The sequence below is a fragment of the Podarcis filfolensis genome (genome assembly GCF_964270895.1).
Source record: "Podarcis filfolensis genome assembly, chromosome: 11".
Taxonomy (NCBI): Eukaryota; Metazoa; Chordata; class Lepidosauria; order Squamata; family Lacertidae; genus Podarcis; species Podarcis filfolensis.
The window spans coordinates 58,237,215-58,257,500 of record NC_139613.1 but is presented as its reverse complement, the minus strand read 5'-3'; the positions used below and the strand labels follow the sequence as shown (position 1 = coordinate 58,257,500).

At 41.8% G+C, this 20,286-nt stretch overlaps 1 long non-coding RNA gene across 1 annotated transcript in view; it reads left to right on the top strand.

Annotated features, from left to right (window-relative positions):
• The window catches only part of LOC310745102, a 169,085-nt gene that overhangs the window by 129,972 nt on the left and 18,827 nt on the right, over positions 1–20,286 (top strand). The window contains exon 2 of the long non-coding RNA XR_014539936.1: positions 14,034–15,910. This is a non-coding gene — a long non-coding RNA (uncharacterized lncRNA). The remainder of the gene's footprint in view (positions 1–14,033; positions 15,911–20,286) is intronic.

Here is a 20,286-nt window from a genome sequence, read left to right as displayed (position 1 = left end):
TTAACACACACACACACACACACACACACACACACACACACACACAGCAAAGTAGATGGAAATTAATTTACTTGCCTACATGCCTGCCCCACTTTGTGGACTTACAGAATTGCAACTGAGGAGAAGACGCCCGATGTTTATAGGCAGTGCTTTTTTTCAGGGGAGACGCAGGAGTACTCATGCCTCTAAACATTTTGTGAATCTAAGTTTGGCCTCATTGAGGGGCAGTATTTCAATATGAGTAGGAAAATGAGAGTACCCCTAAACATTTTTAAAGGGAAAAAAGCACTGTTTATAGGTCCAACTGCAGGTTTAAGGGGGCTCAGTGTCCTATTGTATGCCTCCAAGCTGACTTCCTTGGCAAAAACAGCTACAGTGGGGGGTGAACTGCCATACTGATTTCCCCTAGCAGCTCCAATGTAGTGTTGTTCTGCAGCATTGTTGGAAATTTAAACAGAGACTCACTTGCCAGGCACCGACTGGTTGGAGGGCTTAGGGCAGGTGTCAGAAGTGAGCCTTCCTGGAGCACTAAGGTTTTGGCAGCTCCCCAAGGATACTGCCTGCTGACACTAGGCATGGCTGTTTAAAAGGAAGGACTATATGACATTCGATCCAGGTGGGCACCTGTGGAGGCCCACATTCAAGGACAACCTGTAGATTTATTGTTCGCTTTGCTGTTGCTATTCGCTGCCTATTCACCTGTCCCCTACAGTGTGCACTTTCCTTGTCCCCTCTCTCCGGACGGCTGTGTGGCCTGGGCCAAAGGGAGAGGGCAAGTGAATGAGCAGCAGTGATAACAGCAGGGAAGAAGTGGGACTAGGAAGTGGCATCACAGAGGGCATCATGCCCAAAGCCCCCCATGCCCACCCACACTCCAAAATGTGGATCTAGCACTGGTTCTTGGATTTGTAGTTTGGTAGCTAAATTGTTCTTACTTCTCCTAATAGGTTGCTGGGTGTACTTCTGCATTCCTTATGCGTTATTACAATGAAATGGATAAAAGAAGCAAATCTATGTTTAAATGCTGAGATCCTGTGGGAGACTGGGGAAGAGAACTCACAATCCTTCCCCTCTTCAGCACTTCCCTTTTGCTGCTGCCATTCTCTTCTGCGAGGAGAGATGAAGGAGCCAAAGGAGAATCATCTAGCCTGGTGGTGAGAAGGCACTGCAAATTCTGAATGATATTTAAGCCAGGAGTGAAGTACAGTAAAACTAGCACCTGGAACTGTATATATTGTCTGTTAACTTGCTTTTTTGCTCCATTTTAATGTATTTAAGTCTAGGTTCTTTCTTTTGTAATACTGAGTTTATTCTATGTTTGTTGAATGGTTCTTTTTGTCCTATTTGAATTTACTGCTATGTCAGTATTTTGTTGTTTCATAAACGAGTGTTTGTTATAAACCACTTGGGGCATAGTTCAATGTGGAAAAGTGGCTATAAATAAACTCAATCAACCAATAAACCTATCAGTCCTTTGAGGAAGAGGATGAGAATCAGAATTTTACAACCTGTCAAATAGTTTTGGGTTTGATTTTTGCTTGTTTCTATAACTTTGTTTATTGAATTGTATGACATTAGCATTTCATTGACCGCACATTACATTTCACTATGACAATGACATCCCGTTGCACAGAAGGATATTCTAGAAGGCACTGCTAAGCGGGCTTCTGGAGAATGTCAGGGTTCAGTCTAGAAGAGGTGAAGGAAATAAAAAATGTTGATGTTGATGCAGAATATTGTTTATGGATTGTATAATAAAAAGAAACCAATCCTGCCTCCAGACAGAACATAACATAAAAAATAAGGGGGACGTGAACATGCACAAAGAGCGTTTGCCCTAATATTGAACCTAATAATGCTAACATTTTCTAAGGTCCATCTAGTTCAGAATAGACAATAATTACTGGTAGCAGTTCTCCATCATTTCTGGCAGAAATATTTCCCAGTCCTATTTGGAAATGCCTGGGATCATACCTGGGAGCTTTTGTGTACAAAGCATTTGCTCTAGCCCTGAGCCATTGCCCGTTTTGTAGGTCAGAACCTACAAAACTGAACTCCACCTCCCACCAGCCATACCAAGCATGGCCAATGGCCAGGGATGATGGGAGTTGTAGTTCAGCAAACATGGGAAGCACCAAAGGTTCCCCACACCTGCCACAGCTCTTGGCCCTAGAACATGTGAAGCAAATGAAAGTAAAGACTGGCCCTTGGGATGTGCAAAACACATGTCCCACATTGCTGAGTATTCACAGCAAGTCCATTTTCACACTATAACTTCCAGCTAACTTAGAAGGTGTGGCTTTCACATAAGCCTTTGAGTGCTCCCCTTCTCCCTGCAGTGGACCCACTTAGAAGAAACTAGCGGTGTATCCCTTTAAAGAGGCAGCGGCAGTGTTTCATCATTTAGCTTGTGTTTCATTTCTTCATATTGGCTCCTATCAGACATCTAACAGCTCAGGTGTCTTCTGAGCAGTGGGTAACAATACCGCTGTCTGCACATCCAGTTCCTGGGGGCTTTGAGATCATGCTAGCGTTTTCTTTTCTCAGGGAGAAATGGTCTGACCTTGTGAACTGACCGAGTCTAAATAGACAAATGCTTTCACTTACTACAGGTTTGCCAAGTTTACAGGGAGCCCAGGTGCATGCAGGAAAATGACCCTGACACTATCAGAGGAAAAATTACTTTAGCTGCAATAAACCATGTAGCTATTATTAATCTGCTTTCCAAATGAGATCTCTTGGATGCCGTTAGCTTTCTGCTGTCTGAAGCTACGCCAGCTCATGTAATATTGGTAGTTCTTTATTCTCTCTCTCTCTTACCCTTGAAGAGAGATTGTTCGCTAGGATTACTTTACTTTATTGTCCAGAAATATCAGCTATGATTAATACCCTGCCTGAGACAGTACATCATATTTTCCCTTTGGGGCATGGTGTGCAATGTCCTTTCATGCACCTTCCTGTCCCAACAAACAGGTTCACCTATATTGTGTTTACAGAAGGACATTTTTTTCCAGTGCCTATTGGCTGCACATATTATCACACCAGGCTGCGGGGGCTGGCACTTGAGATAAATCCTGTTCAAGCAAGACAGGACTATTGCATCTGCAGAAAGCCAGGATTTGAGAAAGGGGGAAACAGAACAAAGTTACTGGAAATGAAACAAATAGAAAGCCAAGGTCTGAATCAGATGAGCTGGGAAGGAAAGGTCTACTGCCTATTGCTACAGAAAGAATTAGAGAAGTATTTCTGCATCTGTTCTGATCTGGTCTTTTGAGAGACCCTGACTATGGAATGTTAGTGTGCCCTTTTAACTGACACACCCATTTCTTCCAAAATGCTACAATATAGAATCCATGTGCGACAACTTTGGGATGGAAGAAGTAGGCACATGTGTATCCATATCTTTCATCATCTTACTTAATCCTTTTTGGAATAATGTGAAAATACTAGCAAATCCTTTAAAGAAGCATACTATTGCTTTAGATATGCTTTCTGAGGTGATACTACTTAGCCAAAAAGCAGCTACTATAAATGTCTAACTCTATTGAAGCGTGCAGCCTTATTATGATTCTTTTAACTATTTTCTGGTGATGACATGTCTGTGTGAACTGTCCTAGTCAGAATATCTATCATGTAGGTGCATATTTAAGACTTGGGGGCCACATGGCACATCATGGAGGGTGTTATTTCATGAGTCTTGTTACCTATTCTCAGTTTGTTACCTTTGTTGAACAAGATATGAGTGAGCTCTTTCTTGGGCATGGAGGTGAGAAGTAAATGGAGGGTGTTGAATTGATGATGGGATGGTGTTAGAAGTTGCCCCTATCAGTCCCAGTAAAAAATTAAAATTCCTGACACCCGCAAAGTTATTGAGATTTTTAAGGAAACCTTTATTGTATGTATGTTCAATCAGTCAGTGCCAAAGGATGTCTTGGGTGGAGAGAAAATGGTAAAAAGGTAAAGGTAAAGGACCCCTGACAGTTAAGTCCAGTCGCAGATGACTCTGGGGTTGCGGCACTCATCTCGCTTTACAGGCCGAGGGAGCCGGCATTTGTCTGCTCTGCAGACAGCTTTTCCAGCTCATGTGGCCAGCATGACTAAGCCACTTCTGGCTCAAGGGAACACTAAAACCAGAGCAACGCACAGAAACACCGTTTACCTTCCCACCACAGCGGTACCCATTTATCTACTTGCACTTTTGGGTGTGCTTTCGAACTGCTAGGTTGGCAGGAGCTGGGACTGAGCAAAAGGAGCTCACCCCGTTGCAGGGATTTGAACTGCCGACCTTTTGATGTGCAAGCATCTGAGGTTTAGACCTCAGAGGTCAGGGAGTTGGAACACGATTTATCCATATCTGTTCCACACCCATCTGTCTTTTGCATTTGTCTTATACATGCAAAAAAAGTAATGTTGAACTCAGGAGAAATTCGCACATGCACATACATTTTTCATTAACATGGCCCTTAATGTCTCATCACTCTGTGACTTGTAGCTGAATGTGTGAACTTTCTCTATCAGAGACAGTGAGAAATAACTTTGAGGAGGTGAAATCATGTGACAGTTGTAACTGTATTGCTTGATATGTGATTATTTGATCTGTGACGACTATTTCACATATGCAGATCATCACAATGCTCCAGTCACTGAGCAATGAACATGCATATGTGAAATCTTCCTTAGGCTATAAGAATGTGGGACATCAAACTCTGCCTCTATTACTTACCTGATGCTGGTGGGATAAGCCAGGTCACTGTATTATGGTATGGGGGAAGAGAAATTTGATTCAGTTTGCATTTAAAGGTGAACCTCTCTAATTTGAACTTTCCAAAACAGAGACATCCATCCTTTGGAATTCACACTTTTCTTAATATTTCCATTCAGTTCAACCAAGTTATGTGTTCAAAAATGCATGTAATGTGTGCATAAAATGCATATATTAATGAATATAACATACAAAACTGCATTATATTATGGTACATTGCTTTGCAAAATTGTGTATATTAGGCAAAATTACTTACAAACAATGTTGGTGATTTTTCATGGGGACTTAAGAAAAGATAACAAACTGATGTGGAAATGTAGAGCACTGAATTTAAGAATGGAAATTGAGAAACTAAGAAAACCCAAAACTGACAGGTTCGCCTGTCCCTGGTCAGGAACAACCAGGGTCAACTGAGAACCTCTGGCTCCTTCTGCAGCTGTCTCATATGGAAACTATTCCAAACAGATGTGGAGCATTTCAACCCAACCCCAGAATGAGATCCAAGCATTCTGCTGAAGGAACAGGAATGGCAAGCTCACATTTCCTTCACACAGATGGGAAGAGGTGTTCCTTTTACCTGCCTCAGTTTTTTATTTTTTAAAAAACTCAACGCTCCCTTATGCTCCTTGCTTTTACAGCAGCAAGGCCGTGATTTCCTGCACCACAACCATTTACACTCTCCACTCCCTGCCCCTGGAAATCCAGTTGGCTGATGTAGCCATAGGTGTGTGTTTGTGAAAAAGAGAGAGGAATATTAGGGAAGGAACAAAGGCAAGGCATCAGGACAGGGGATAACTGTGCTGGTGCCATGGCCGCGGCAACGAAACCATTGGCCACCGAGTTGCCTCTCCTTGTTCGGCCTCTCAGAGACCCACCCAACACAACCCAGCATCCGAAAGAGAAGGAAACATGACTGTAATGTGATCACGTGATGCCAATGTTTACATCCTCTCAGCTCCTCCCTCCCTGTGCCTCTTCTCTCGCAGCAGCACTGTCACACACACAGTTGGGACCAGCGACCCCCTTTGCCCGTCCATAACATTCCTTGTTGGGTCCCCCCTACCGCTGAGTCGCCTTTCTCCCTCCCCCGCTTCCTCACTCTCTCCCCGTCTCCCTGGCCAAGGGAAGTGACCTCTTATCACTTCCACTGCCGCTGGGGTTTAAAAACCTGAAAAAAATGGGGGGTGGGGACCAGAAAACAAAACAAAACAAAACACACACAAAAATCCAGGTTGCCATACATCCTGGAAATTCCTGAGATCTCTTAAAATTCAAAAATTTTAGGCATCTGATTTCCTGACATGTCTGGAATTTTCTGGACATATGGCAAGCCTAAGCATGTCCACTAGTTGGGATGACAAGTTGTAGTCCAACAACTCTGAAGGGCATCAGGTTGGAGAAGGTTGGCTTACAGGGAGTTCTTATACTTTCCATTCGTTCCTTTTCACACACCTGTCCATTCACATGTGTATACGTGCACACTCTCTCTCCCACTGTTGCACATGCATGCACAGACAATACTAGGCGTGTGTGCAAGCTGGTTGGTCTTCTGGTCATATACCCCACCAGGGTAGGTGGTATTAGCCACACACACTACAGAACTGCTTGGCAGACAAGGCTGTTGCTAAGCTTGGTCAGGGTGCTATTCATCTAGTGAAATGTAGGGTCATCATATTCCAAAGAGCAAAAACCCAGACACGCCCCCTTCCACCATTAGGGCAACTCCATAGTTTGCTCCCTCCCTTAGGGTTGTTGGCTCCTGGGGAGGCGGGGGAGGGGCTGCGGGGGCTGGTGTGCGCAAGAGGAAGAGAGAGCAACATTGGAGGGCACTGGGGAGGGATGCGGCTGGCACCAACCGACCCCTGCTGCCAGCAGAAAAGGAAAGTGACTGCTCTAAGCCTCTTCCGCTTCCGGGCCACAGGAAAAAAACCCCCAGACATTTTTGCATATTCTAAAAAACAACAACAAAAAATACCAACCCAAAATGGACAGAATTTTTTACCCCTAAAAACCAGAAAAATGGAAAATCCAGATGATTGGCAACCCTAGAAACATATACATTGAAATTTGGCATCATTGCATAATAAATAACCAAACCTGAAACACAGGTGGTTTTAGATGTGTACAATTAGGTATATATTTTCTAATTTTTGATAATGTTGAGGTGTTAACTATGAAGCGGAGCTGGCTTTTTATGCGCAAACATATTTAGTGTTAAAAGGGGGCATTTGGGGAACCCTGAAATATTATCCAAAAGATTTTCCTCACTCATATTTGCTTGTGGAGTGAAGCAGCATTGCTTGAATCTGCTCACCATCTTCTTATAGAAGAGTAGGGCAGAGAGAGAAGGAAAGAAGGCACTGTGACATCAGCAAGACGAACAAAAGCAGAGCTTTCCAAACTCTATGTCGCAACACATTAGTGTGTTGGCTGCATTGTGTAGGTGTGTCACACAAACACTCCCCATACTCCCCCTGGGGCTTAAAAGGGGGTCATTTAACCTCTGGTTTGCTAGTAAAACTGAATTACAGTGGAACCTCGGTTTTTTAGCATCTCGGAAGCCAAACATTTCACTTTTCAAACGCCAAAAAGCCGGAAGTAATTGCTTCCGTTTTTGAACACACCTCGAAAGTCTAATGGCTTCCACTGAGGTCCCCACCCACCAATTTTATCCATTGAAATTGCAGACAGCCCTTTGTGCCTCGTTTTTGGGTCTTCTGGAATGGATTACGTTCGAAACCTTGGTATCCACTGTACGTGTTGTGAAATGATGCATGTCTAAAAGGTGTGCCACCAACATAAGTTTGGAAAGCTCTGGCTTAGAGACTGTAGGAGCTGCTGCTCATGAGATAATGAGGAGTTAGAGAGGCTGGTGTGATACCATGATGGTGCGAAGTAGCTAATCACATCACAAAGCCAAATGAGAGTGAGGGCAATGCTTCCTGCTCTCATTTTCAATGGGAGAACTTTGTCAACCCATTTTGTAGTCTCTTCCCCTCCCAACACATGATTATTGCAGATATAGGTGGAATAACAGTGGGTGAAAATATGCTCCTCTCTTTTGCCTCAAGACTACTAAATATCACATTGCATTGTAATAGTACTTTTTTTCACTCTCTCATTCCTGACACTGCTCTTCCTTTACTTTTAGGTAACAAGTTAGCTCATGAAAGATGCATGAAATTGAGCCCCACATGCTCTGGTTCAAACAAGCTTCTACTGCAATTTCTCCTTTTCCCTTCAAAACTGTTTGCCTAGTTGCTGTATTCTATACAGTGTATAGTGTCTTTTTCTTACACTTGAAGTATAAACAGCTGTTTTAGAATTAAGTTTTTTGATGCAGAATGCTGACAGACTCTCTTCTCTAGTACTGCTTATGAATGCTGTTAAAATAAAACTAACCAATTTTTAATTCTTGCAAATTATATGTACACCTCTTACCTGTGGTGATATGGTGTTCATGAGTCAGTATTGCTAAAATTAAGCCCTTTAATTTTTGCAAATTGTATACACTTTGCAAGTCAATAATGATATGACAAAAGGTAGGAAGCCTATTTAAAGGTAAAGGTACCCCTGCCCGTACGGGCCAGTGTTGCCAGACTCTAGGGTTGTGCGCTCATCTCACTCTATAGGCCGGGAGCCAGCGCTGTCCGCAGACACTTCCGGGCCACGTAGCCAGCGTGACAAGCTGCATCTGGCGAGCCAGCGCAGCACACGGAACGCCGTTTACCTTCCCGCTATAAAGCGGTACCTATTTATCTACTTGCACCCAGGGGTGCTTTCAAACTGCTAGGTTGGCAGACGCTGGGACCGAACGATGGGAGCGCACCCCGCCGCGGGGATTCGAACCGCCGACCATGCGATCGGCAAGTCCTAGGCGCTGAGGCTTTTACCCACAGCGCCACCCGTGTCCCTTAGGTAGGAAGCCTATTTAATCACCACCATAATCAGGATGCACCCCTGTGCTACAGAGGCCCAATTGGCCCCAACTAAAAGTCAGACATGGCAGGTCCCATACAATGAAACACTCTTCCAGCAGAGATTTGGCAGGTTTCTTTGTTTTTGATTTTCAGGCATCTCTGGAATACAGTGGTACCTCGGGTTAAGTACTTAATTCATTCCAGAGGTCCGTTCTTAACCTGAAACTGTTCTTAACCTGAAGCACCACTTTAGCTAATGGGGCCTCCTGCTGCCGCTGCGCCGCTGGAGCACAATTTCTGTACTCATCCTGAAGCAAAGTTATTAACCCGAGGTACTATTTCTGAGTTAGCAAAGTCTGTAACCTGAAGCGTATGTCACCTGAAGTGTATGTAACCTGAGGTACCACTGTACTTGTTAATGTTGACATACTTTTGCAGCTGTTCATTACTTATTTAAATTAGCTAGTCAGCTTATTGATTATCTGAATTTTTATTTTTTAATAGTGCTTTATGTTTTAGCAATGTACACTGCCATGATGCTATATGATATCGTGATATAGAAACAATTTTATAAATAAAATAATAGCAGTTTCTAATAAATTATATTGGGGAAGGGCTTCAGCAGCCCAATCATCTCTATACATTCAATATTTCTATTCAATATTGCAATGGTCAGTTGCTTGTCATGGAACAGGAGGGAGACAATTTTTTCCATTAGCGTGCACATCTTGCCTACATTGCTAGATGTCCTTTTAGAACCAGTGATGGGGCAGTCTTGACTAGCTCTACCTAGCACAGTCAGGGAAGTTCCACTCTTTTTGGTCTCCTCTTAGTTTGCACAAATGCTATGGATTCCAAATTAGACCTAAAATATATGAAAGGCCTCTCCAGCTCACCATGCTCAAAAATTATCAGTGCATACTGCTCACCTCCCTGCTACCCACCTCCAATGGAGATAAACATATAACTGTAGAGTTGGAAAGGACCCCCCTGTAATGCATGACCTGATCTGCCCTAGGAAGGGTCTTTAGAGTTCAGCCCACTTCCTGATAAGATGAAGTCCTCTTTATCTCCATTAGGTGATTCAATGGAGATGGGTAGCAAGGAAGTCCAAGTTCATGTTGGAAGACATACCTCAAGTTTCTAGGTACGTCTGCACTCCTTATGACATTACTGGGAGGGTGGTGGGGCCCTTACCAAATTTGGAAATAATGTAGGATGAATGTATTCCCCTGCCCATTCAGTTCTTTTATTGTTCCTCTTGTTTGCTACATTCTTCATTTCACTTCTCCTAAATGGTAGTTTAACTTGAATACTTCAAAGAATTAATTTCAGGGTTGGAAATGGAATATAAAATTTTCTACAGTTTTATGTTCCTTTAGTTCATATGCATCATCCCCCCAATATTATCCATGTGTATCTGAATTGATAAAACAGTGCAAACAAAATTAAAATAGAAGCGATCTTGACGTGATGGAATGCATCAAATTGCTTTTGAAGTGTTTACTTTTTAAAAAGTATATTTTTATTCAAATGTTATAAAATATTACTTTTATTCAAAGCTAATAAAAACAAAATGAGAGTTTGAGTGCAAATAATACATGCTCTTAGACACTGATCAAACATTGAACAAAAAGAATATTGATCAAATACCACACACATATACACAAACACACAATCATGATAAAACAATTTAGCAGACTGCTAGAAATTCTGCTTTCTCAATATTTTTGCCCTTAAACATTCAAACTGATAAAGCAGTTCCAAAGTGCTGAGGTTTTCCTAGCCCTGAAGGTTAATCCAGTTTGGAGGGGCATTAATAATAATTTCATTATTTGTACCTCACCCATCTGATTGGGTTGCCCCAGCCAATCTGAGTGGCAATTTTTGCCTTACTGCCCAAGAGTGGACAATGAATACCCTTTGGCCCATCATTCACTGAATCACACCTTTTTTTTTACGAGGAACAATAGACAGTTGCCACAGACCCTCTTGTGCACATGGAGCTCTTGAAAGCATCCCCATTCAGTTCTGTAGCTTCATGTACAGATCCAATTGCACATATGAAGTCGCCCTTTCTAATGCATTGCACAGGAAACTTTCAGATGTGGAACTCCATGTTTACAAGGACTTGCTGAACTGTAGTCGATGAATTTGGATAACTGAAGATGTGAGTAGATTGTACGTAGCTAATGAGTTTGGAAGATTGAACACAAAAGACCCACTGTGTACACGTTTTACCTTGTCACGCAGAACTCATTAATCTGCACGGATTAATCTGCAAAATACTGATCTTGATGCCCTCTTTTCCCTTTTAGTCTCGATTGTGAAGACTGTAATATGAGAGACCTAAAATAAACACACTTGTATTGAGTTTTGCTAAATTTCATCCTTTCCACTTCTCTTTATGGTTCACATTTTATTACAATATATGCAAAATGGTTAGCTCCTCAAAACAGCTTTAACAGGTCATTTTCTTCCCATAATAGCCAAATCAGCAGCAAAAGCACTTCATGATTGAAAATGCAGTGACAGAAGAAGCCTCTTGGAAGAAATATGTACCGTTCAGTAACTTTCACATCTATGGAAGAAAAGGGTTTTTGTGTGAGTAGATATTATAGCTACTGAAAGTTCTTTATTTTATTTTTTTAGCACTCAGTGTAAATATGGGCAAGAGGCATTTATTGGTTCTGCACTATCAAGTGTCCTTGACCTAGTGACATTATTGATTTTTTCTTTTTTACCATTGTCTTTACTTGTATTGGTCTACAAGGACAAAGCTCTATTCACTGCCTCCCTCAGCTATTAATTATGATACATATGATAAGCACCGAGAAAGCCCTTGAAAGATGAACTGCATTTTTACAAAAACGTTCACACAGATGATGGAAACAATATCCCAAAATGGTGAAGAACACATGCACATCATCTGTTTGGATGCTCTGTTTTCACCAAAAGGACAGGGATGTTATCTCTTTGCATTTGCACATTAAAAGGCAATTCTTACTTTCATAATAACCTCTAAACTGCAACTGGCCAGGCTGATACATGTTTTATTCATTTATGCAAACTATTTATATTCCTCCTCTATGTCTAACAACAGGCCTACAAAATGGCTGACAATAAATGAAAATGAATACATAAAACACAATAAGATTTTTTTAAAAAAGTAAATAAAAATAAAATATGACCATAGATGGGCATCCTAGAGACAACTGATGCTTCTGCTTTTGTGGTTGATTAAGTTGCTGATTTTCAAAGGTTCTAGCAGAGAACTGGGATACCAGATGGAATCAGATGTTTTGATCTCTGAGGTGCAGCATCTCTTAAGAAATGCTGGGAGTAGTGTGGTGTAGTGGTTAAGAGCAGTGGACTCGTAATCTGGGGAACCAGGTTCGCTTCCCCACTCCTCCACATACAGCTTCTGGGTGACCTTGGGCTAGTCACACTTCTTTGAAGTCTCTCAGACCCACTCACCTCACAGAGTGTTTGTTGTGGGGGAGGAAGGGAAAAGAGAATGTCAGCTGCTTTGAGACTCCTTCAGGTAGTGATAAAGCAGGATATCAAATCCAAACTCTTCTTCTTCTTGGAAGAGTCCTGCTGGCTCAGGCCAAAGGCCCATCTAGGCCAGCATCCTGTTCTCACAGAGGCCAACGAGATGCCTGTGGGAAGACTGCAAGCAGGACCTAAGTGCAACAAAGCTTTCCCAATGTGTGAGTCCCATCAACTGGTATTGCTATTGGACACTGTATCATGGGGAAATCTAACATAGTGGCCATGCACTCCCGTACAGAGCTTGGCTCCCATAGTAAGTGCTGTCACTGCTGAGGAAACCATAGGCATTTCCTCCGCTAACCCACCTTTGGCCCAAACAATGTTGTTAAATAAAAAAGCTTGTTGTATCTGGAAGACACTCAGGTTTGAACTTTTAAAGCATCCCTTGGAGAAAAGGAGTTTCATGTAGAGCAACCATACAAAATGCCGGTCCACATGGCTTGACATTTTGCACATGGTGGATGGAGAGCTAAACCTTTTGAGGATGGGCTGGAAGTAAAATTACAGCCAGACATGGAAAGTGATGCAATGTTGAAAACATGGTGTCATGAATCGTGACGTCTTATATGTTTAAACAGTAATGGCTACTTTCTGTTTTTGAAGTGGGTCCAGAAAGTGTTTAAGGGCAGAAGAAAACTGCTGTTTTTTCTTCACAGCCTGACCTCTTTCATGGGTGACTGTAGATGCTCACAGCAAAACTAAACAGAGCTAAGACAAATCTGCTTTTTTTTTAGGGAAACAGCAGGTTGGAGCAGATGGATTATAACAGAGATGACTTTAGCTTACTGTGCTGCTCCGCCTAATTTTATTTTTGTCTATTATCCCTGCATTTTGAAATTTTCTCTATATCTTCAGGGAAAACGTCTTTGAAATCTTTCATCAGATCAACACAAACCGATGCTGACATCTTCTTTGTCTTCATGTATCAAAAGCTTTTGGTTTCCATTTCTAATTTTCTCATTTAGAATGAGATGCTTCAGCAGAAGGCTGTTATACTTTGCAACTGCAAGCAGAATATTTTCCTATTCTAGTATTATTCTGGTCTAAGGTTTTCCTAAAGAGGCATTTTGCCAGTGATGTTTATTTTTATTAAATTTATGGGTCTTATTATGACCTCTGTGTTACAATCATGTGGTCGCTAATTTTATGTTTCAGAGAATGTGGAACTGGCATTCTTGGAAGTGGATGTGTGGTACCTTAAATCGGGAACTGGACAATTGACTTATTTTGATGTTTGCACTTCCTGGTCATTGCACAGCTTAGGTCTGGAGGTTTGACCTGAACCAGGGGTTATGCCATTCAGATGTTTAGAACTACAACTCCCATCACCCCTGACTACTAGCCAGGCTATCTGGTGCTGATGGGAGTTGAAGTCCAAAATATCTGCAGGTCACCTGGTTGGCAAAGGCTGCCATAATGTAACTGCTCCCAGGTAGCAATCCTAGGCAATTGCCTAATGCTGCACTTTTGTAGATAGAGAGGGTCAAAGGATGGAAAGCACCAATCACACCTATCCAAAAGAAGCCCAAGCCTCCAAATTGGAGTCCAAAATGTCTGGAGGGTGCCAGGTTGGCAAAGGCTGCATTATTACATACTTAAATTAGCTACCTTATCCCGACCTCACTTGTCTGATAGTCTTAGCAGCACTCAGATTTTAAACTCTAATATTGCTGTTACGGAATTTTAACTTAACTTGGGAACAACCAGTCGGTTCTATGCCTGGAAGCCACCTTTCATTGAGCCTGGCTAGCACTGGCTGAGCAAGCAAGGGAGCCGGAATCTTAACACCAAGGAAGAAGAAGAGTTTGGAAGAAGAGTTTGGATTTGATATCCCGCCTTTCACTCCCTTTAAGGAGTCTCAAAGCGGCTAACATTCTCCTTTCCCTTTCTCCCCCACAACAAACACTCTGTGAGGTGAGTGGGGCTGAGAGACTTCAAAGAAGTGTGACTGGCCCAAGGTCACCCAGCAGCTGCAGGTGGAGGAGCGGAGACGCGAACCCAGTTTCCCAAATTACGAGACTACCGCTCTTAACCACTACACCACACTGGCTCTCATCCCAACCACATCCCAATTGCTTGATGGAACTAAAGCTGCCATATTCACAGCTCCCTGAAGAACAACAGTAATGGGGGTTCAGGCCTCAGCCCCAAGCCCTGTGTCTTTCCCCAAATGTACCTAATGAAAGGAGCTTAATGAGAATTTCCCAAACATTAGGCACAATCCAGTTGGTGCTTGTAAGACCCATTGATTTCAACGAGAGAGTCTTAAGTACGCAGTTAACTCTCTTATTGCAATCAACAGGACTTAAATATGCTTAACTTTGGCTGGATTGTATTCATGCACAGTCCCTTTTCCCCAGCATAAAGCTCAATATGTCTACAAAAGAAATATGGAGCTCTCAAATGCTAACATTTTCTGGATATAGTGTTTTATTTTCAGCACTTCATAGCTGAAGCACTGAGACCCACAGATGAATGCTTCCCCTTATGGAACATCTAGTCAAGATTTTAAAGGTATTTTTATCTTAAGTTGGAAAACCTTTGAGAGCCAGACATGAAAATGAACATCTTCCTTACCAGACTAACAAATGTGTGAAATTTCATAGAAATCCATTCTCACAGTTTCATTATGCGAAGGATTAATGTTTAATGCAGGCAGGCTTCAGGCCCTCACTAATAAGAAATTCTACAAAAGCCTATTGTGCAAGGGGAGAAAATTTCATCAGATATTTCAAGAACATCTAAAAGGCTTACAGAGTGTACGTTTAGTTAGTTCAGAAATGCTTGTGTTCTCGTCATTTTCCTAGGATTGTACGAAGAGGCTATCATCAACTTATGCAGGAGGGTAGCAGTAAGATTTTGTCTGTATCTCCCATGAGCATTTGTAACCTTAATCTCTCTAGGTTGCAAAATGAATTATTTTTAGCTCTTGAGTCAAAAGGAACTTTCCCATTAATTATAAACTACAAAATGTGTAGTTATGTGTCTTTTAAGCTCATATTTTTAAATTAAAAATGGTTATCAACATAACAACAAAATTAAAATAGTGGGACATTCTAAGTTTTATTATTTACAGCTTTTTGTTTTGTTTATTTGTTTGGAGAAAGGGCATACAGCTGTGAAGAAAAGCACCAGTAATTTATCATTAAAAGTATAATGTGGTCTGCTTGAATCCAAGAAGGGTTCTCTTTAGTACACAGACATTGTAAAAGAAAATGAATAGAAGTGGTTCCAGCCAATCTGAATGGAATATGCATCCATTACCTGTGTAAGCATTACCAGATTTACACAAAAGCATTAATGTGAGCATCTGTCCTTTTTGTTCACATATAAAAGCGCTTCCATTAATCCATACAAATATCCTTGAAAAAATCAGTGAAAGTGATGAGAAAAATGAATGTTTGGCAGCCTACAGTATATAAACTCTGTACTAGGGGCTAATAAACGGCAGGGGAGGCCATTTAGTTTCGATCATTCCATTAGTTGCCTCTGAGGAAGGCCAATCCTAGAAAAAGATCACTCCTTTATTTGAATATCTCTGAGGGTGGAGTCAGGCAACAATACACCCTTAGTAGTTTATTGAGTAGCAACTTAGCCTCAAACCACATGGATCTCAAGAAATTAAAATATGCATGTCTGAATTTTCCTTCCTTGGTGGTTCTTCATGTGAGAGGTGGGTAATCTTTTTCAGCTCGAGGGCTGCATTCCCTTGTGGGGAATTTTCCAGGAGTTGCATGTCAGTGACTTCATGGATATGACTATGTACACATCCCATCCAGTGGGAATGAAATGAAGCCCTAGGAAAGGAACAGTGTGGGATATGGTCTAGAAGGGTATTGAGGGCCAGAATGGGCCCCAGGCCTGGGAATGCGCTAGCTCCTTCAACCTTCCTTTCTTCAGCCAACTTTATGCATGTGTCCAGTATCCAGTGTCTAATGGCAAATAGCAGCTGGAGGGGGGGGGTTGCAAGAAACTGGTGTGGGGAGGAAAGAGTTAAAACTGTCCCTCTCCACCCCCCCAGGTGGATTTGGGCTGGGGCCCCACACGGTGGCAGTTCCAGTAAGTGGCCGGCGTTTTTAAATGCATGCTTAACATAGTGTTGCCATATTTCAAAAAGTGAAAAACTGGTCACAAAAGTCGTTGAGAAGAAGTTGTTGAGCTATTTTAAAGAAATTTCGCCAAAATCTAGACTTCCGACATGGCTTGCCATGTGTCCAAATTTCAGCGATTTCTGCCCAGACATATGGCAATGTCCAGATAAGTGTTTGTTATCTATCTGCTCTGCAAGTGGCAGGCAGAACAGCTATGTCCTGAGGCAAAGGGCAGAAGCAGTAAGGCAGTGAGGCCTACAAGGCCTACAGTCATTTCAAGCCTGCTAGCTGTAACTGCTAGCAGTAAACTGCCAAGTCCCTGTGACTCCTCACTCATCTTGGGTTCCCTAAAAAAGTAGCCATTTTCTCTCTGGGCCTCAGTCTGTAATGTAGAGTCTCTCTCTGGGTATTTGAGTGCATTGTTGCAGACTGAGTGGCTCTAGGACCCCAGTTATTCAGTAATGAAGATCTGTGCCTCTGAAGACTAAGACAGCTGCTATGAGCACTCCTGTGTATGCTCTTTAACTATGCTGTTTATGAACAAGTTTATTTTCTCCAGTAAAGTTTTATTCTGTTTATGAAGAAGACTCTGCTTGATTAATTTACCGCTGCGTGACAAGTTATCTAGTTTTCACAAATAAATGCTCCCATGTCTCTGAAAAGCAGACGGTTTTTCTATCCACCAATTAGCTAATAGGTGACAATTCCTTGTTCTGCTTCCGTTATATTTCTCCTTTGGAGAACTTGCATGATATGTTGAGGGGTCTGCACACTTTTCCTTTCAAAGCCTGCTTAAGAGCATGATGTAAGAAAGCAAATTATATCTCTGAGCATGTGCAAAGCATCCTTCCTTCCTCATTGAGTAATCACAGCCAGCCCCTGCAATTACTTAGAAGTAGCAAGTCTTCTACACAACTTGCCTAACTGAAACCTATCACCTTTTTTGTTTTAGAAACTAACCTCTGATTATTTAGGGCCAAACTTGACATGATGCAAAATGCACCAAATTCTGCAATTCCCCCAGCTCTAGATAGGAGACAGGGGGTGGGATCAGGATGAGGACTTTTTCAAACCCTTCCCTGCCACAGCCACAACAAAATCACTAAATACTGTTAGCTTATAAGCAAAGCTCCCATGTGATGAGTTTCCTCCCGCCAATTTGGAGTTTTCCACCACTAATAAAGGAAAGATGCAGGTATACTTTCTCAGACTAACAAACATCCTTTTTTTTTGCTGTGTTTAATCCCTTTTTGTGATGATTAGTCATAGGTATATCTAGCTATTTGAGGAGTTTATGTAAAACGTTTTGGAAAATGTATGGAAACAGGTGGAGTAGTAAGGTTCTTTTTTTAATGCTTGCCTAACAGCCCCAGAAAAATACTGGTTTCTTGCAGTTTAATCTTTCTTTTATGCCTCAAGAGTGTGAAGACCTGGATATCTCAGTGGCTTTGGTAAGTTTCCAACAATTATCAGTGATGTAGCAATCTGACTGCCTGGTTCACACAGTCTTTAATAGGAACTTAAAGCTGTGGTATTATTTTGACAATAGGCCTTCCCGGTGGGACTCCTCTCTGAATCCATTAAATGAACACTACAAGAAATGTTTATAATGTCTAGAAGAGACTGACTATAGCTAAAATTGGAGATGGGGCTCCTGAACCTGTAAGCCAGAGAACTCAATTATAAAACATTATATAAAAATAAAAGGGTAATAACCTTTCATTTAAGAACAGCAAAAACAAAAAACACCACAAAACATAGAGTGAAGTGCAATGCATTTCATGGATAAGATTCACCAGCAGTTACTTATTCGGTATATTAAATTGCCTATTGATGTTGTCACCAGGACTGCTTCACACATTACACATTTGCTTCATGGAGATCATTTCCTGTGCAAAAAAACCCCATGTGCTTCCTGTGCTGTGAGAAGTGCACCTTGAAGCACACTCAGCATGTGCCTTGTTCTGTTCACACTGTTCACCCGTTCTCCTATATGGAGATAATATACTGCGGTGGTATTCAAGCTAGTGGCTTGAAGCACTGTGAGGTACCTCCCACTCTGCATTTGCAAGTGGCTTTCTTCTACTGTTCCTATCAGAGCAGAGGTGGGGATGTTTTCACTCAATTATTTCTTTCCCCAAGTTGCTGAAGCTTCCATCTGTATACGACATTAGTTGAACTGTTTGCGCTTCAGCAGAATGGTGGCTTCCATTTTTGGATCATATGGAAACTAGTTTAAGGAAAAGTACACAAAGAAAAGTATTTCTCTAAAATCAACAGGGTACAGGTGGATTGTGGCTAATGTCATGTCAAATCTGGCTTTAAAAACCTAGGGTGGGAGCATGCTGGAACCACAGTAAATGGTATGTGAACACCCCTTTAGTGTTTCTTCACATAGATTCTTTTCCCTCTACCATGGCCCAAAGTCACTGGTGAGAGGAAGGAGGAATCTGAAGTCAGATACCATGCCTTGGACTTGTACCCTATCTGCATGGTATGTATCAATATGGCAATTAAATGCCCTGTCCAGAACAAATGGGTTAATAGTCCCTATGGCCATATCTGCTTAGCCTTTATCTAGGTAGGTAAGTAGTTATCCAGAAACTAGGGATAAGACAGATAACAGAACGGGAAAACATTCAAAATATGGTTCAACTAAACTTCTAAATAGTTGGCAAACAGTAGCAGTAGTTGGCAAGAAGAGATAACTGAGTTACCCCATTCACAGTCTATGCACCAGTTCCCATGAAACCATCTTCTTGTGTTCATATGGCAAGATGGACTAGTTCAGCAACAAACAAGCAACACCCCACTCCAGCCTAGACTAAGCCTTTCCAAAAGTTTAGGGTTATCTATGATAGTACTGAAGACATTAATAAATAAAGATTTAGAAATCCTGTGTGTGGTGCTGTACTAGATCCACGTGAAGCTGCATTATACAAAGACTTTGTCATTAAACCAAGGCACATCTAGGACACCCAGCCCAAAGTCTACTCTTACTGGGAGCAGCTGTCCAAGCCCCGTTGCCTGTGAACCTTTAACTTAGCCTTGTAAATAAGCTCACAAAAGTTACTAGCCTGCTAGAGGCTGGCAGAAGAGAACGGGAAAGCTGCTGAATTTCAGTGCTCAACACAGATGAGTGCCTTCCTGCCTCTGGAAGCCCTCCTAGTTTCTGGATGCAGAAGAGAGACAGAGAGCTCCATCTGTCACCTGTCACCATCATCCTCCAACCTGCAGTGCTCACTTTCTTGCATGGAACTGCTTGTTACCTATGGCTACCAGTGTAAATATTAGATTGTTTCAACTGGAGAGGCCTGGGAATAGGCCTGGGGACTTCTGGGTGCATTCCACAGTGCTATATCACTGGGCGATGGGCATTTTTCCTCTAGGGAGAATAAAAACAAAACAAAAACAAACCTTAGGCCTCATATATCCTCAGCTCTATTTTATCAACAGCTATTTTTTTTTTCTGTTTCCTGATGTAAAATTGTAGGCTGAGAGCAGAAGCCATCAGAATTTCCAGGAGAAACTTTAGGTTAATTTTTAGAATTCCACAGGGCAGGAATAAAAGCGGGGCCTTTTAAACACACCAAACACCCACAATAGCTTTATTATGACACAGCTACCCCATAGATTACACGAAGGCCTAGAGACTATTTTCAGCAACAGCCACAATTTACTAGCTATAGTAGCCCTCAGATGAATAGTTTCTTGTAAAATCAGTGGCAGCTTTATCCTACCAGAGCACAAATAAATCAGCTCTTATTATTCCACATTCATTTAATCCTGGGACATTAGTCAGCGAGACCTTTCTCAGTCCAATAAACAGCAGCAGCAGCAGTTTTTCTTTATGAGAGCAGTTGTTCATCCTAAATTAGAGGAGGCATTTGGGGAAGGCAGAAACTTTCGCAGCATGATTTAAAGATATATAATATGGGACTATAATAGTGCATGAAAA